The sequence below is a fragment of the Patella vulgata genome, chromosome 4 (assembly GCF_932274485.2).
Source record: "Patella vulgata chromosome 4, xgPatVulg1.2, whole genome shotgun sequence".
NCBI classification, from domain to species: Eukaryota; Metazoa; Mollusca; class Gastropoda; family Patellidae; genus Patella; species Patella vulgata.
This window is the reverse complement of record NC_065882.2, coordinates 3,766,624-3,784,360: the sequence shown is the minus strand read 5'-3', so window position 1 is coordinate 3,784,360 and position 17,737 is coordinate 3,766,624. Positions and strand designations below refer to the sequence as shown.

Genomic DNA, 17,737 nt, shown 5'->3' with positions numbered 1-17,737 from the left:
GATTTATTGTTTATGTATACTAATACACATAACAATTACGGCCTTTAGATCATGTAACTTAATATGAAACTAAGGCTCTTTTATGACATTATAGCTTTATCATATTTGAAGTATGGAATGTTTAATGATTTTAATCATCGTTTATGCAAACGTAGCCAATAATTAACACATAACTGTGTGCTGGGATTTGTATTCGACATTATATTTTAAAGTAGCTAAGTCTCTAACTCGGTATCATCCAAAATCTTTCAACGTTAAAGTAGCTAAGTCTCTAACTCAGTAGCATCCATTCCGGCGTTGTTCTCCCTTGTCAGTGATGCAGGACGGAGGGGCTGACAAGGAAAGCTGTCTAGTCGTTCGGATGGGACGAAAAACCGAGGTCCTGTGTACACATTGGCGTGCACGTAAAAGATCCCTTGGCAGTTGGAATTCGATATAAGAGTGGGCAAAATTTCCCTCATAGCACACTGTATGGCGTATGCCCGTCTCCATTAGCCCAGGTTAGGAGCAGAACAGTAGGACGTTAAACTCCATTTCATTTCATTTCATTTCAGTAGCATCCAAAGTCTCACACATTGAAAACGCGAAATATTTGTCAATTTAAATCAACAATATGATCTTACCGGGAAAAGATGGGCTTCTGATATCCAATATTTAAGACAAAATAAATATTTTACCAATGGTACACGAATCGTGTATCATAATGCGTTTCGGCGCCATTTGTAACAAGGGACTCGAAGAACGAGGCTAGACATATTCCACGAGTCGTGTCACACGGTGACGTCATATTCTTATCTGGAGAGCATGCGCAATAAATACTCTCTATGTAGACAGGAATAACCAGACGCTAGCGATTGTCATTCGGTTGAGACTTCTGGCGTATTTCGCCAAACATAACTGATTAGAAATTGAAGCAAAAACAGAAGCGATTAAATGTAAATCAGTTTATATACATTCATATTACATTATTATATACGTCGCGTCCCATTTGTGTCATCCCCGGTTTTACGTGACAAGGAATAGGGTCGCCTGTCCAACCTCGTTGGTGTTCTCCGGGTCCTCCGGTTTCCTCCCACTACTAAAGACCCCTACGCGCAAGCGAAGTATTGAAATAAAATTAAACCATATGTTAGTCCCGAAATGACCTAGTTTGTGTCGAGTGGACGTTAAACCCCCTCTTTCTCTCTCTCTCTCTCTCTCTCTCTCTCTCTCGCGTAAAATACGAGGTTCACAAACCAACTTGGATTTCAGCGATTATAACCTTTAAAAAAAAACACACTGCGTACTTTATTGTTCTCTGGTGTGCTGATGACAATCTGGTCAAAATATCTTATTGATCATAATCAAAACCTTGAAACGACATTGGTCGATTGACTTGACCGTCGGTTATCAAGTCTCTTTCATCCATAGCCCTGCCGTTCCGTTATCAAGTCTCTTGACAATCCGTTATCAAGTTGGTACCCCAAAAATTCCTAAACGTTGCTCACTGCCTGCTGATCACAGTGTGCTATGATGGAACTTTTGACAAGGCAGCGACGATTCCGCCTACCCATTATCGAATTCCATCTGCTATGGGTTCTTTTACGTGCACGCCAACTTGTACACTGTCAGGTCCTCCATCCTACACCACTGAAAAAGGGGGAAACTCCATTGGAAACTTTTCCGGCCAACACCAGGATCGAACCTTAGACCTCCTGGTTAGTCCCGAGCCAGTGCCACAAATTCGGGAAGTGTCCATGCTGCATGAGAACATTGCCGTGGCGGTTGTCGGGCTATGGGGGTTGAAGCCATGGGGACAAACAACGTGACTTATTTGCTGTCATGTGTGGGTGGGTGGGTGGGTTTATGGGGGGCGGGATTAACCTACCAAGAGACGTTGATGTTAAAAACAACGGAAGCTTTATATATACTGGACTGTAAATGTAATAGAAACATTAATGTCGTGTAATCTCCGGGATAGACTACGTAAGCTTTTAATACAACAACTCAAATGTATTTCGTACAAATCAGCTGGAGAGATAAAAGATACGCCATTTTGCTACTAAGTGACTCGTTTTCATTATCCCGGTTGATGCAAGAAAATAGTAAAATAGTAAGTTAAACCCCATTTCATTCATTCATTCATTCATTTATTCATTCTTTCTTCTATGTGACTCGTTTTCATTAGCCCAGTCACTCATTCTTTCTTCTGTGTGTCTCTGATTTTAAATTTCGAATTTCTGAATCAAAAGTCGGGTACATCAGTGTTGTTTGTGATGGGCCACATTTCTAAAGTCGAGAGAGAGAGAGAGAGAGAGAGAGAGAGAAAGAGAGAGAGAGAGTCATTTCGGGACTAACACATGGTTCATTTTTTTATTTCTAGAATTCGCTTTCGCTTTAGGAGTGGGAGCAAACCGGAGGACCTGGAGAAAACCCACGAGGTTGGACAGGCGACCCTACTCCTTGTCACGTACAACCGGGGATTCGAAACCACACCAGTTGACTCAATGACAGGCCTTATGATACAGCGCGCACGTGCTAACCATTCGGCCTAAAGTCGAAAGCGATGAACGAGTTGCTTGCAGACGCGTATAATAACAACAAAGCGGATTTTCAGGAAATCATTGACCATTCTTGTGAAGGTTGCAGGCTGGTACCAGACAACTCATTTAGAGACACAATGCTAAGCCAGATCCTACTTTCGATTATTATGTTAACGTCGATCTGTTGTGTAACTAAAACCCTTAACTATACAATCAGTGATCGGTCTCAATCCTTTTCCTTCATCCATGAAATGAAAGTAGACTGATTACGTTAGCTCGGCAAAGCTGACACTAACTGCACCGTTTCCGTGATTTGTGGTTCTGTTGTAAAGTGTATCGATCAGATAGAATCTTGTCTCTAATCTTATCAAGGCGTGTGTTTCATCTCGGTTTACATAATATTGTATTAATATCGCACGCTTCTCTTATATAATCTAGCCTTTAATGAGCGACTGGTGTTCAAGATTTAGTCAAATTTCCCCCGAGGAAATGCAAGTCTAGTCAATCGAATTAAAACCAGGAAAGCAGAGATAAATATGACATCCACTTATATGCTAGTCAAGATATAATTTAAATTAATGAAGAGATCGCGGTGGCTAAGTGGGTAAGACGCTGGCTCGCTAGACTGGAGGTCGGGTGTTCGATCCCTGCATGGGCCGAGAAAATTCATCCAGATTTTCCGGCGTGGTTCCCCCCTTGTCAGTTATGAGACAAAAAAACCGAGGTCCCGTGTACACATTGGAGTGCACGTAAAAGATCCCTTGACAGTTGGAATTCGATATAAGAGTAGGCCGTAGTGCCGCTGTTCGGGCAAAATTTCCCTCATAGCACACTGTATGGCGTATGCCCGTCTCTTCATTAGCCTAGTTCGGAGCAGAACAGTAGGACGTTAAACCCCATTTCATTTCATTTCATTTAAATTAATGAACTTTTATAACACAGGCGATAGCGTTTAGGTTACGTGGCGTCATTAAATTAATCTTTTATCAAAGCTCATAAGACCTGTCATTGAGTCAACTGACGTGGTTTCGAATCCCCGGTTGTACGTGGCAAGGAATAGGGGCACCTGTCCAACCTCGTGGGTTTTCTCCGGGTTCTCCGGTTTCCTCCCACTGCTAAAGACCCCTACGCGCAAGCGAATTATTGAAACCAAACTGAACCATATGTTAGTCCCGAAATGACCTAATTAGTGTCGAATAGACGTTAAACTCACTCTCTGTCTCTCTCTCTCTCTCTCTCTCTCTCTCTCCCTCTCAAGTACACGCGTAGGACATCACGCGCTAACCCCATATAACCCCATATTAAACGTCACGCGAGTCTGTTGTCTTTCCAACCACCACATTTCTTCGTGTAAGTGTAATCTGTTAACGTCCACGTCCACCCTGGTGATATCGCAGACATTTTTTTTTATAAATGTATAAATGTCAATGACCCTAGTCTAACCCCCTGATTATTAATTGTAGCCCAGGTAAAAATATCACAATTGACGTATGTCGCCATGTACTTTTAATCTTAAAATGACCAGGTAGCGGTATTTTTATATTTACAGGTAGATTACACGTAGATTACAGGTAATCTATCCACAAGATTTTTGTCACAGTTATTCAAGTCAAAACATAAAAATATTCTAGCAACTATAAGTTACTTAAAGTAGCTAAGTCTCTAACTCAAAATCATCCAAAGTCATACACGTTGAAAATACGAATTATTTGTCAATTCAAATCAACATTGACGTTGTGATCTTACCAGGAAAAGACAGGCTTCTGATATCCAATATTTAAGACAAAATAAACATTTTACCATTGGTACACGAATCGTGTACCATAGTGCGTTTTAGCGTCATTTGCAACAAGTGACCAGAAAGAACGAGGCTAAGACATATTCAACTGGAGAGCCTGCTCAATAGACTGGAATAACCAGACGCTAGAAATTGCTATAGTGTTGAGACACAGGCCGTATTTCGCTGGACATAACTGATTTGAAATTAGAATCAAAACGGAAACAATTGAATGTAAATCAGTTTATATACAATCAGATTACATTATTATATGCGTTGCGCCCCATTTGAGTCAATTTCTAGGTCTTAAATATTAGGGATTTACCTCCTTTAAAGTAACCGTGGATGATTTGCATATTCAAAGAATTTAATTTCTAAAGATTTAAAGATGCAGTATGTAAGAGCTAAATCTGTAGGTCATTTTTCTAGTTCTAGTTTCAAATCGTATATAAATTATACCATTATTTAGACATTTATTCACATGACAAGCCTAAAATCAACTCTCTAGATTATCGGATGGCCGAGATTTAAATGGATTTGAACACACACGAGATTTCAAAATTAAACTTTAAAAAAGGATTATCGAGGCTAAGTCTCGGTTGTCAGGCACCGTTGCTACGATAATAAACGATCTACGCTACTTTTTTTTTAATAAATCATAACTTTGCCCAGAATAAAGTAATTTGAATGCAAGAACGACCAGCTCTAAATCTTACATTCTGCATCCTTAACCTAATTATACGGACCCGGAGAAAAACCCACGAGGTTGGACAGGCGACCCTACTCCTTGTCACGTACAACCGGGGATTCGAAACCACGCCAGTTGATTCAATGACAGGCCTTATGATACGGCGCGCACGTGCTAACCATTCGGCAATCCAACCTCCAATATTGAACATAATTTAACCATTTATGAAATGAAATGGGGTTTAACGTCCTACTGTTCTGCTCCGAACTGGGCCCCATTTCTCTCTCCCTCTCTTTTCATCCCACTGAATAACTAAATCACTTTCTTTGTCAGCCTCACAGGTCATTACCCTGAGCAGGTGAAAACCGGGACATTCTAGGCGTAAAACCAGCCTTTATGTGTGTGTGTGTGTGTGTGTGTGAAATAGCTTATTTAACGTCCGCTTCCACCGAAATGATATCGCAGAAAAAAACAGCCCTTACTAGACGGAAACCTTATATAGTAAGGAAATTAGGGATCGGCATATATGACAGATGAACTTAGCATCTCTCTAGTTAAAATAAAAATCACAATATTTCATAAAATTGCCTCTTCACACCTGCCTTGTCGCATTCATTTCATTTATGCAGTAGTGGTTTTGAAACTTATCTACGCCATCAATTTTTGATTTTATTTGTTGAGATAACATCTACAACAAAATTACTGAGGATACAAAGGTGTCACAGTTTAACTTGGGTGATCTGGAGCGTCGGTTGAGCTCAGCGTTAAGACATTTTTTTTCTCGAACATATTTCGGTATTTGTTGGTTATTTAGAGCTTGTGCGGGGGTGTTGGATGGAAGGGAAAAACATCAGTTGTTAGTGGTGAAAGGTATGACATCTGTGGACTGCTCGGTGTCTCCGGGTCGTCCAATTTCCTACCAGCTTTAAGAACCCTGCTATGCAAAAAAATGTATTAAAGATACATTATGGGAGATTAGATAAAGAGCTGGCAGATCTCACTATAATAGTTAAAAACTAGATAATGTAAGGGCAATTTGCTGAAAATTTCAGTCAAATTGATCCACTATAAACCAAGAATTAAGCGATTGAAATTTCGGCCCAGCCTCGATCATCATTACTAAAGTCTATACGATAAAAAAAATATAGTCTCGATCATCCATTTAATGATTAAATTATGAATGGAAGTCGAGCAGCAAATGGGATCATAATCCAGTAAATATCGCAGGCTAGCGATGCCATCTAGAGTTGATTATGGTCTGGATAAGTTAATTAATGTCTAATTAATAATTTAGATAATCAAGAAAGACCTGCAATTGGCAGATTTACCTCTTGCATAATGTATGTTTAACGCTTTTTCATTCCGATCCCTTGGTTTCCTCTTGTTAGATGTCCCGGACGGAATGGTTGGCATAGAAAGGATGTACGAAACCCAAAGGTCCCGAGTATAGCACAAAGAGCACGTTAAAGATCCCTTGATAGTAGGAAATTGACATTCACCGCTGCACGAACACCTCACTTTACGGATCAAGATCGTCTTCATCTCCCTGTTGGTACAGCAAAGCAATTCATTAAATACCAACCCTCCTCTCTCTCTCTCTCTCTCTCTCTCTCTCTATCTCTCTCTCAACACTGTGGGTTTTCTCTAGGTCCTGTGGTTTATTCCTCCACTGCTAAAGACCCCTACGCGAGCGAATTTTTGAAATAAAATTCTACCATATGATTGTCCCAATTACCTAGTTTGTGTTGGAATTCGACAAAAAAAAACGAGGTCCCGTGTACATATTGGCGTGCACGTAGGAGATCCCTTGACAGTTGGAATTCGATATAAGACTAGAGAAGGCCATAGTGCTGCTGCGCCGGGCAAAATTTCCCTCATAACACACTGTATGGCGTATGCCCGGCTTCATTAGCCCAGTCAGATCAGTAGGACGTTATACCCTCCCTCTCTCTCTCTCTCTCTCTCTCTTCTCGTTACTATGCCAGTATATTTAATGATCGAGTAATATCGTATAGAAAGTCTGGATATCTGCTATGATGAATAATCATTGTAAATCAACAGAGTGTGTAGTTCGGCCTATATTCAAGTCATTTAAAAACAGTGTATATATAATTTGTAAGAAAGCCTAGAGGGAAAACAGCTGTAACTGTTGATTGCCTATCGATACAAGTCATGGCCACGCTTGTTGAAAAACAAAGTAAACGGTAGACAACGAAGACGTAAGATTATTACAACCAAACAAGACAGGTTTTGTGATAAATCTCTCGGGGTTTTTTCTACAACAACGGTTTTCGAGTTTGTTAGGCAAACTGATTTCCGGAACGGTTACGTCTAATCGGTCACTATTACGAAATAGGGTCAGGAAGTTCCGGCTGTTGGCACACAGGGAGGGATAAGGTCATGTACTTCTGACTCGTTGGCACTTAGGAGGGACCGGTAGTAGTTAGACCAGACAAACAACGGAACCTTGTGTATCCCGCTCTTCATGAAGATCTTAAACAGTATAATAGTAGCCATCTATCACATGAGGACAATAATAGTATCATACTTGGGAACCTGTTTCCCCCGTACTACAATAGCTGGATTTTCTGTTTTACTCTTTACTTCAGTAGATGAGTTTTCTGTTTTACCCTGTACTTTAGTTGCTGAGGTGACGTGTTTTGCCTTGTACTTTAGTTGTTATGTTTTCAATTTTACTTTGTACTTTAGTAGCTGAGTTTTCTGTTTTACTCTGTACTTTACCCTGTACTTTAGTACCTGAGGTCACGTGTTTTTCCCTGTACTTTAGTAGCTGAGTTTTCTATGGTTCCTGGTGGTCCTATAAAATTAACAGATCAATCTAATCAAGTCTTTACACAGTTAAGCTCGCCCCAGACCGGCTAACATTGGTTGACCGAACAGTGTTTTCCGACAAAAATTAGCCGGTGTGCGTTGAATTTCTACACGAACAATTGTTGGTCGAACAATAAACACGAGATCAAACTTGTTAGGTTCAAGAATATTGTTCGGTCAACAAATGTTCGTGTAGGCTTCGTTTGCGTTGAATTTCAACAAATAGCGAAAGATTTTATACGAACATCTAATCAGTATTTCGCTAACGATCACGTGATACTGAAATCACTGATGCCGCCATTTTGTGACCACGTGATGTTTGGGTCAATCACGTGGCATCAACGTCGTTCTCTTTTGAACAAATTTTGGTCTGTTGCGTTGAACATTCTGTTAGAAAACATTTGGGCTTTAGATATGAATATCAAATATCTAATTGTATATATTAATTTCGCTAAATCAATTATTAATTTTGCCTACGAATCGGCGGCGATCGGTAACGTAAGTTAGTCTTTTTAAAATAGGAATACCAGTAATGAACACACTTTTTATTTTTTGTATTATCACCAGAAAATAAGGTTTCACCAAATGTTATTCAGAAATCATGATAAATATTTTTTTTGTTCAATATTTGAATTTGATATATTTATTTTTATAATGACTATGCAATTTTATCAAATTAAAATATCATAAATAAGCTAACTGCTATGATAAATTTTGTATTTTATCATAAATAAATAATGGATACGGCCCTAATATTTAAATAACAAAGTGTCGATTTTTTCTTACCCACTTAGTCACCGTGATCCCCTTATCATAAATAATGGATACGATCCTATAGTTAAAAAACAAAGTGTCGATTTTTTCCCCCCGAAATGGGTACATGTCTATCAAACTGTTACTTCAAAGGACGGAGCTTATCTTAAGTTTAACTGATTTTGTGCACAACAGTTGCTATAAGCCAAAAACTAAACTGAAACTGGTAAACAAATCGACTTCCGCTAAAATCTTTTGAATGGAAATTTGAATAATATAGTTGAGTCGTATAATTCAAATCTATTTCAATAATTCGCTTGCGCGTAAGGTTCTTTAGCAGTGGAAGGAAACCGAAGGGCCCCGGAGGAAAAACCCACGAGGTTGAACAGACGACCTTACTCCTTGTAACGTACACCCGAGTAATCGAAACCATGCCAATTGACTCAATGACAGATACAACGCGCACGCGTTAACCATTCGGCTATCCAGCCCGGCTAGTTATAATAAGGTGTGTCACGTACAGTTTGTACAAACTCTTAAAACGTCTGTATCTCGGCAATGGATTGACGGATCTCTGTCAAATTTAGCAACAGTTAATACCTCTTTAACTTCTCGAAGGGCCTGACAAGGACAGCTGTCTAGTCGTTCGGATGGGACGAAAAACCGAGGTCCCGTGTACATATTGGCGTGCACGTAAAAGATTCCTTGGCAGTTGAAATTCGATATAAGAGTAGGCCGTAGCGCCGCTGCCCGGGCAAAATTTCCCTCATAGCACACTGTATGGCGTATGCCCGTCTTCATTAGCCTTGTATAGGAGTAGAACAGTAGGACGTTAAACCCCATTTCATTTCATTTCTTTAACTTCTGTAACTTGCACAATCATGCAAAATGCAAAAACTACGATGTACGTCACATGATAAGATAAGAATGGATTTTTCTACGATTTTAAACATTGTAAATACCAACATAGGATGTTATTCAGCTAATCTCATATAAGACAAAAGTAAACACAAGTTGACATTAAAACTACATTGTTTTCACTTTTTTTAAAAAGTGTAATGAATTTATAATGTCAAAGATAGGTTGCCAGATAATGAAACACACGCCTACGGCAGATAAATCGTTCGTGTTGATACATTTCTATTGTCTTGTAGGTAATGGATGGGTGGGGCAATTTACAAGATAGGGTGCTAGTTCTTTCCATTACGGGGGTTGGATGGCCGAACCATATGTTAGTCCCGAAATGACCTAGTTTGTGTCTAGTGGGCGTTAAACACCATTTCGCTCTCTCAGTGATTGGTAATAATCATTTCATATCTTATCTGATTCTTATACCTGAGAGAGGGAGAGAGAGAGAGAGAGAAGAGAGACAGAGAGAGAGAGAGAGAGGGGGGGGGGGGGTAATCTCCTCATCATCTGGTAACGTGTTTCTCCTTTTACTTGGCATGACTCTAGGTTGCTATCTATTATAACATTTGTTTGAGATCTAGATCCAGATGATAATATACCCGACATTTGTTTGATATTATATAAAGTTATGAACTTTAATGACCAGACCAGAAACATGTTTATAGTAAAATAATGTGTAGTCTACTTGTATTGGGATTACTACAAAGAGAGCATGGCAATTCCACTTGGCTCGTACAATTCTGAATTGAACCCACGATTGCGATGGGAAAAGGTCGCCAATCAGCTGTTCCACATGTACCTAATTACCCTCAATGGGCCAATGGTTACGGTAATTTATGGGGTACGTATACCTCTACTTGTTAGACCATTGATATAGCCCCACACCCGCCCCTTGCTATTATCGTGAATTCGGATAGCAGTTATACAGCCCTCTCAGTTAGAGAGGGACCTCATAAGCCTAGATGAGCTACCGTAGTACAGCTCTCTCAATTAGAGAGGTACCATGAGCCTAAATCAGCTACCGTAGTACAGCCATCTCAACCTTAAAGGGTGCCTATATACATACATGTACACGTGACTACATGGTGACAGTACATCCCTCTCAATTTTCTGCATTGCAAGTTTTTATAAAAGATTCAGTCAGGACTCAAACTTAGTAACCAAAGGGATTTAATTTTTAAAGGTGCTGCTAGACCAATTAAGGGCCTGAATGTGATGCGTGGTATAGAAAAGCACATAATTTTGGTTCAAATTGCATCATTAAGGGTTTGTCAAGACGTGAACATGGTTTACAATATTCAGTCATTGCTCCAATCCAGTTCCCTGTTTCTCGAAATTTTAACTAAAGATAAAATCCAATTTTAGTAAATACTTCAATTTTAATTGTCTAAGCACTAAAATCTGTCTAATATTATCCAATCTAATTACTAAAATTTGTATTTTATCTTAGATAACATTTCGTGAAACAGGACCAAGGGCTTTTAATTAAAATTCTTAGGGCTGCTTCTAGACAATGGGGGGGGGGGGGTGGATGGCCGAATGGTTAGCACGTGCGCGTTGTATCATCAGGTCTGTCATTGAGTCAACTGGCGTGGTTTCGATTCCTCGGCTGTACGTGACAATGAGTATTGTCGCCTGTCCAACCTCATGGGTTTTCTCCGGGTCCTCCGGTTTTCTCCTACTGCTAAAGACCCCTACGCACAAGCGAATCATTGAAATAAAATTGAACCATATGTTAGTCCCGAAATGACCTAGTTTGTGTCAAGTGGACGTTAAACTCTCTCTCTCTCTCTCTCTCTCTCTCTCTCTCTTCTAGACAAACTAGGGCAAGAAAAGCACATTGTTTTGATCAAACTGCATCATTGACGAGTTGTTAAGAAGGGTGACATGAAATATAGATTAATAACACGCCTATATAAATTCCACCATCGTATTATGACATGAAGTACTGAATATTATAATATATTGAATTATATTGTTATATATTGTAGATAAGGAGGCTAAGATTAATTTAAACTGCTTGACCCGTTTCAGAAATTAAATATTACCGTCTCCCTGCTTTCATCTACCTCTTAATCTTTATATTCATTCGTAATCCAACAATTGTTTTATGGCCAGGTCGGGTGTTCGTTCCCAGCATTGGTTGAGAAAGTTCGTCGAGATTTTCCGGCGTGGTTTCACCTTGTCAGTGATGCAGGATGGAGGGCCTGACAAGGACATCTGTCTAGTCGTTCGGATTGGATGAAAAACCGAGGTTCCGTGTATACTTTGGCGTGCACGTAAAAGATTCATTGGCAGTTGGAATTCGATATAAGAGTAGGTCATAGTGCTGCTGCCCGGGCAAAATTTTCTTCATAGCACACTGTATGGCGTATGCCCGCCTTCATTAGCCCAGTTTAGGAGCAGAACAATAGGACGTTAAACCCCATTTCATTTCAACTGGCGTGGTTTCGATTGCCCGGCTGTACGTGACAAGGAGTATTGTCGCCTGTCAAACCTCGTGGGTTTTCTCTGGGTCCTCCGGTTTTCTCCTACTGCTAAAGACCCATACGCGCAAGCGAATTATTGAAATAAAATTAAACCATGTGTTGGTCCCGAAATGACCTACTTAACCTTGATACTGGACAGATATTTAAAGTTTTCAAATAAATCCATTTTAAGATTGTTGTCAAATCGTAATGCTTCTCCTGACAGATTCGCCCACACACTTTATCCCTTGACATCAATATACGGTAAGTATAAAGCAAAAAAAAAAAAAAATTCAGTAAAATGACATTCGATTTTTAAGAGAAGATTAAATCGTTCTGTTATTGCCCGTAGCCTGCAACAAGATCGACGTTTATATCTGTTGAATGATAAACCGAGAGCATCTACCCCCGATAGACTACCCTAGCGTAGGAAAAAAAACTCTTTCTTATACACAGTTGACTGGAGACGTATCGAAGCGTGTAATCTACACGATTGATATAGAATATCTCCTACTGACAGAGATTAATCAACGTCTAAGAAGAATATTGATTTCCTTTTTTTATTTTTAAATCTCCTGAAAAGAGACAAGATTGTGTGATGTTTTTTTTTATTTCTAATTTTAAAATGTCGCTTATTTTAGCACACAAAAACAAAATAGGGTTTAGCGCTCTTTTTGTCTGCAGCAATTGGGCTAATGAAGACTGACATGTTGTGGGCGGTCAGCGGCGTTTCCGCTTACCCTTTGTTTAAATTCCGATTGCTAAGGTTTGTCGAATGGCTTAACGTATGTGCGTTGGATCAGGTCTGCCATTGAGTCAAGTAGCGTGGTTTTGTTTCCCCGTTTCTACGTGACAAGGAATAGGGTCGCATGTAAACCTTCGTGGGTTTTCTCCGGTTCCTCCGGTTTCCTGCCACTGTTACAGATCCCTACGCGCAAGCGAATTATTGAAATAAAATTGAACCATGTGTTAGTCCCTGAATGACCTAGTTTGCGTCGAGTGGACGTTAAACCCCATTTCCCTCTCTCCACCTGCTCCCAATCTCTCTATCTCTCTCTCCCAACTGCTAAGGGTTATATCAGAACGTGTGCGCCAACTTGTACGTGAGAATAAGGTCGTGCTAGTATAGTCGGGTTGGTGCTAGTAAAAACACATTTATACTTCCAGACGATAATATTTAAATTTAATGCAAATAACCCTCCCGTTTAAATATTAGAATCATAAGCAAAAATGAAAAAAAAGAAGATTTTTGATTGTTTCATTTTCATATTTAAATCAAAAGTTTATCTAATGCAAATAACCATCCCTTTAAAATATTAGAATCATAAGCAAAAATGAAAAAAAAAAATTTTTTGATTGTTTCATTTTCATATTTAAATCAAAAGTTTATCTAATGCAAATAACCATCCCTTTAAAATATTAGAATCATAAGCAAAAATGAAAAAAAAAAGATTTTTGATTGTTTCATTTTCATATTTAAATCAAAAGTTTATCTAATGCAAATAACCATCCCTTTAAAATATTGGCATGATAAAAAAAATGGAAAAAAATTGATTTTCGATTGTTTCATGTTCTTATAGATGTGGTCTATATTTCTTTATCGAGCTAAATCGTACCAATACAAAATAATTACCAGAAGCGGTCGTTAAATAAAATTGTGCCTGTTAAGTTTGAACTTTTAACACCCGGAGAAAATAATAATGTTTTTAAATTTCCGAAGCCGGTTTGGATTAAAGATATACATTATGGGAGATTAGATAAAGAGCTGGTAGTCCTCACTATGATAGTTTAAAACTAGATAATGTAAAGGGAATTTGCTGACAATTTCAGTCAAATTGATCCACTCTGAACCGAGAATTTAGGGATTGAATTTTGTGTCTAGCCTCGATGATCATTACTAAAGTCCTTACGATAAAAAACATAGTCTTGATCATCCATTTCATGATTAAATTATGAATGGAAGTCGTGAGTTTTCTCCGGGTTCCCTGGTTTCCTACCACTACTAAAGACCCCGACACGCAAGCGAATTATTGAAATAAATTTGAACCATATGTTAGTCTCGAAATGACCTAGTTTGTGTCGAGTGGACGATCAACCTAATTTCTCTCCCTCTCTTTATAATCTACAAATATTATTGATTTTAAAGAAACATTTAGTATAAATAGAATCGTGTTAAAATAATTCTCCATAAGTTGCGATTTGCAGCGATGTGTGTAAGCCTACGTTCTTGGCAAATCCTGGGTCGATGTTAAGAAATTATCGATAATTGACAATCATAAAGCTACATGCAACACGTACGCTGTAGGTAGAACATGTATAGTAGTGAGGGGTCAGAATCGCGGTCGTGTGTTCCGAATGCCACTGACTAATAGATGCTCCGGAGGTAGTACATGTATAGTAGTGAGGGGATCAGAACCGCGGTCGTGTGTTCCGAATGCCACTGACGAACAGATGCTCCGGATGTGTAAATTTTTATTAACAGGTGCAGTGCTTTGTGGATCTTCAAAGGAAGTGTTCGTCCGGTTCAATTAATCATTATGCATATTTAGAGAAAGTTTGTTTGCTCATTGTTAATTTATTGGGGTATGTATTATATATAGTATATCATATCGTAACGGTGTGTCAAGAACGAACAGCGCGGTTTATTAGTGTTTAACAGATTTAAGCAATTAATCATCAAAGTTTACCGAAAGTGTGCCCATTGTTCACTTATCGTATGCTACATTATAAGAATAAGGTATTTCGTGTAGGTATTTACCTTTAATTAGTGTTTGAAGAATTGAAATCATCCATCATGTATATATACAGAAAGCGTGTACATTGTTCTTCAAATTGAAGAATGTAATCAGAAGCTGATGTGATCGTTTGTCTTTTCGCGATCACAATGACTAGTGTGTGAGTTAGTTGTATTTAACGTCCGCTTCCACCGAGGTGATATCGCAGACAACAATGACTAGTAATTGTTGAACTCCTTAATATGTTCTTGCATACGTCCACCTGTGACGTCGAACAGGCGACAAGAGGTTGACAGTTGTCAAAGTCAATGGTGTAACTAACTAATATAGATTGCTACCAATATATAAAGGCGTGGGTGTTGAAGGATGAACGGGTTATGGGTGTATATATATATATATATATATATATAAAAATAAATTCACAATCATATGGATTATGACACCAAGAGACGATAAACCACCCTCTCTTCTCACAACAGCGATTTTATAAGTGTCTTTTAAGGTGACTTTGATTTACAAGGACTTTTATATTTTTTGTGTTTTTACCAATTTTCAATTCTTTAAGTGTAAATAACTTAATTAAATCAACCTGTCCATAATATCATATTTATTGTATTGGACGTTAAATCTGTAATAAACAACAACAACAACAATGAAATCATACGGAAGCTTTCATAAATATTGTTTAGCATCATACGAACATTAAAATACATTGTGCAAATAATTCGCCTCATTGTTCGTTTGCGAAAATCGTGCTCATGTCAGTATTAAAAATGCGTGTAAATTTAATTGGCAATATAATTTCTAAATATGGACTTTTTGTGAAGAGGATGAAATAGGATGTAAAATTGATTGTTCGAAAAAAAAAATCGTGATCATAATAATATTGCAATCATTGCATAATTCTTTGTATACATCGATTTGAACTTCAAATGCCGGCGTTAAATAGACCTAAACCTGTAACAATTTTTCCTTGAAAGTCGACAATAATCTGTACCGTGTTTGTGGGATTTAACAGTAATCGTAATGATTAAGGAAATTATAATTCTAGTAAAGACTTCCTTGAAGAGTTATGTGCTACATATATTGAGTGTACAAGCGTTGGTGTGTTTAATTTTCTTATTTAAGTGTTAAGACTATTATCCACAATGACATCGACTTATAGCCGTATGATGACTGGAAGATAATGTCCACCCCGTCACCTACCGTGGTTGTGTGTTTGTGGCCAGGGCGAGTAAACATGCATTGCATATCAGTCCCATTGTAAACACTATTTATAGGCTACTTCTGACATTTTTTGCCCAATTTGGATATGTGACACTTATTGTAGGAGCCCAATTTAGATCTGAAACAGAATCCGCCTTCAGTTGTAAATGAATGAACATTTTAACAGTGGTCTTGACTTTAAAACTTACCATTTCATCAGATAATAGGACGTAATACAATGCTACGACTTGACAACGGTGATAAGAAGATATCCGATGTAAAACTGTTGTATTTTTTTTATAAATGCCAGGCCATGAAGGTAATTATTTTTTTTATTTAGAACTCAACCCATAACGAGACTTTAGATTAACAACGGGGGAGTTTTTACTACGAATTCTTTGTAGAATTACAATGATCACGTGACCATTATTACCTGTCGAATTTAATCATGCTTATCAGTTAATTAGCAACCGATCAATGTGTTTCAGAGCTGATATAATTTTTTTTTTTTTTTTAAAAAACAATCTATGTTGCGCAACGAACTTAAAGATGCAGTACCACGAGGAAAATGTAAATAATATTTTTTTTTAAATATAATATTGTAAATAATCGTATATTCTTTTAAACATACATTATGCAAGAGCTAAATCTGCCCATTGTAGGTCTTTCTTTAGGCCTGAAATGTTATATAAACTATTAACTAGATATTCAAAAGAATAACTTATCCAAATCATAACCAACTATCGATGTCATCTTATGTGTCGGATTTTCACTGGATTGGAAACCGATCTGCTGTTCAACGCTCATTGATGATTAAATCCAAAAATGGATAATCGAGACTATGTTTTATATCGTACCGACTTTAGTAATGATGATTACTATCAAGGCTAGCCTAAAATTCAAAAGCCAATATCGTGATTCAGAGTGGAGCAATTTGACTGAAATTTTGAACATCTATTTACGTTATCTATTTTTTAACTTTTATAGTGAGAACAGTCAACCCTTTATCTAATCTCCCATAATGTATCTTTAACTATTGTAAGGTTAAGCGTTGGGCTACTTGAGGCGACGACGTAGATGATATTTTTATGTAAAAAGAATAATCTTATACTCTTCGAATTATTGGAAGTTCAAGTACCATATATTGATTACAAATGTTCACTAAACCCTTTTGTACGTGACTCAATGATAGACCTTATGGAACAGCGCACACACGCTAACCATTCGGTCACCCCCCCCCCCCCTTTAAATATTGGATGCGAGCATTAATAAATGCAATAATCTAGCCTTTAAATTTACGATATCTGTTGTGAAAATCCAGGATTAAATGTATTGAACCCAAGTCGACAATCATAATCTTAAAGGGACAATAACACTCTTGCTGGCTTGGCAGCTCCAGAAAATAAATAATATCTCTATCTAAGTACTAGATGTGTTAGTGTCCTACCTGTTGTGTAAATTATCCATTACATCCTATTTTACTTGTCCAGAGGGTTCGAAAATATTTTTAAATCGAAGTTTCATTTGAAAAGGTTTACGTTAGCCGTTTCAAACCATTATGTTGAATTTTTCAATTTTTTTAAATAAGGTGTGTTAAGATGAAATTTGTATCATTAATTAATTGAAATATTCTAAAATAGTACAATTTGTTGACCAGAATAAAGATTGGGACATATTATTCAGTTACAACAAGAGTGGTATTGAGCCTTTAACGAAACAGAAAACTCCCACGAAATCCAATTGCTTCATAGAGACAGATATAGAAATTTGTCACACGTTATTTTTAGGGGTCATTGATAGGACCTCCTGGGTGTCAGACACCGCAGGTTGATTTTATGGATTAGTTA

General features: G+C 37.9%; 1 protein-coding gene across 3 annotated transcripts in view; it reads left to right on the top strand.

Moving 5' to 3' along the window:
* Nucleotides 1-17,737, top strand: part of LOC126819722 (uncharacterized) — a 94,839-nt gene that overhangs the window by 36,580 nt on the left and 40,522 nt on the right. The window contains exon 1 of one of the 3 annotated variants that reach the window (XM_056100599.1): nt 16,064-16,209. The exons of the other annotated variants lie outside the window; for them this stretch is intronic. The gene's annotated coding sequence lies outside the window, so the exon portion shown is untranslated. Of the gene's footprint in view, nt 1-16,063; nt 16,210-17,737 lie in introns of those variants that run through there. 3 annotated transcript variants of the gene reach the window in all.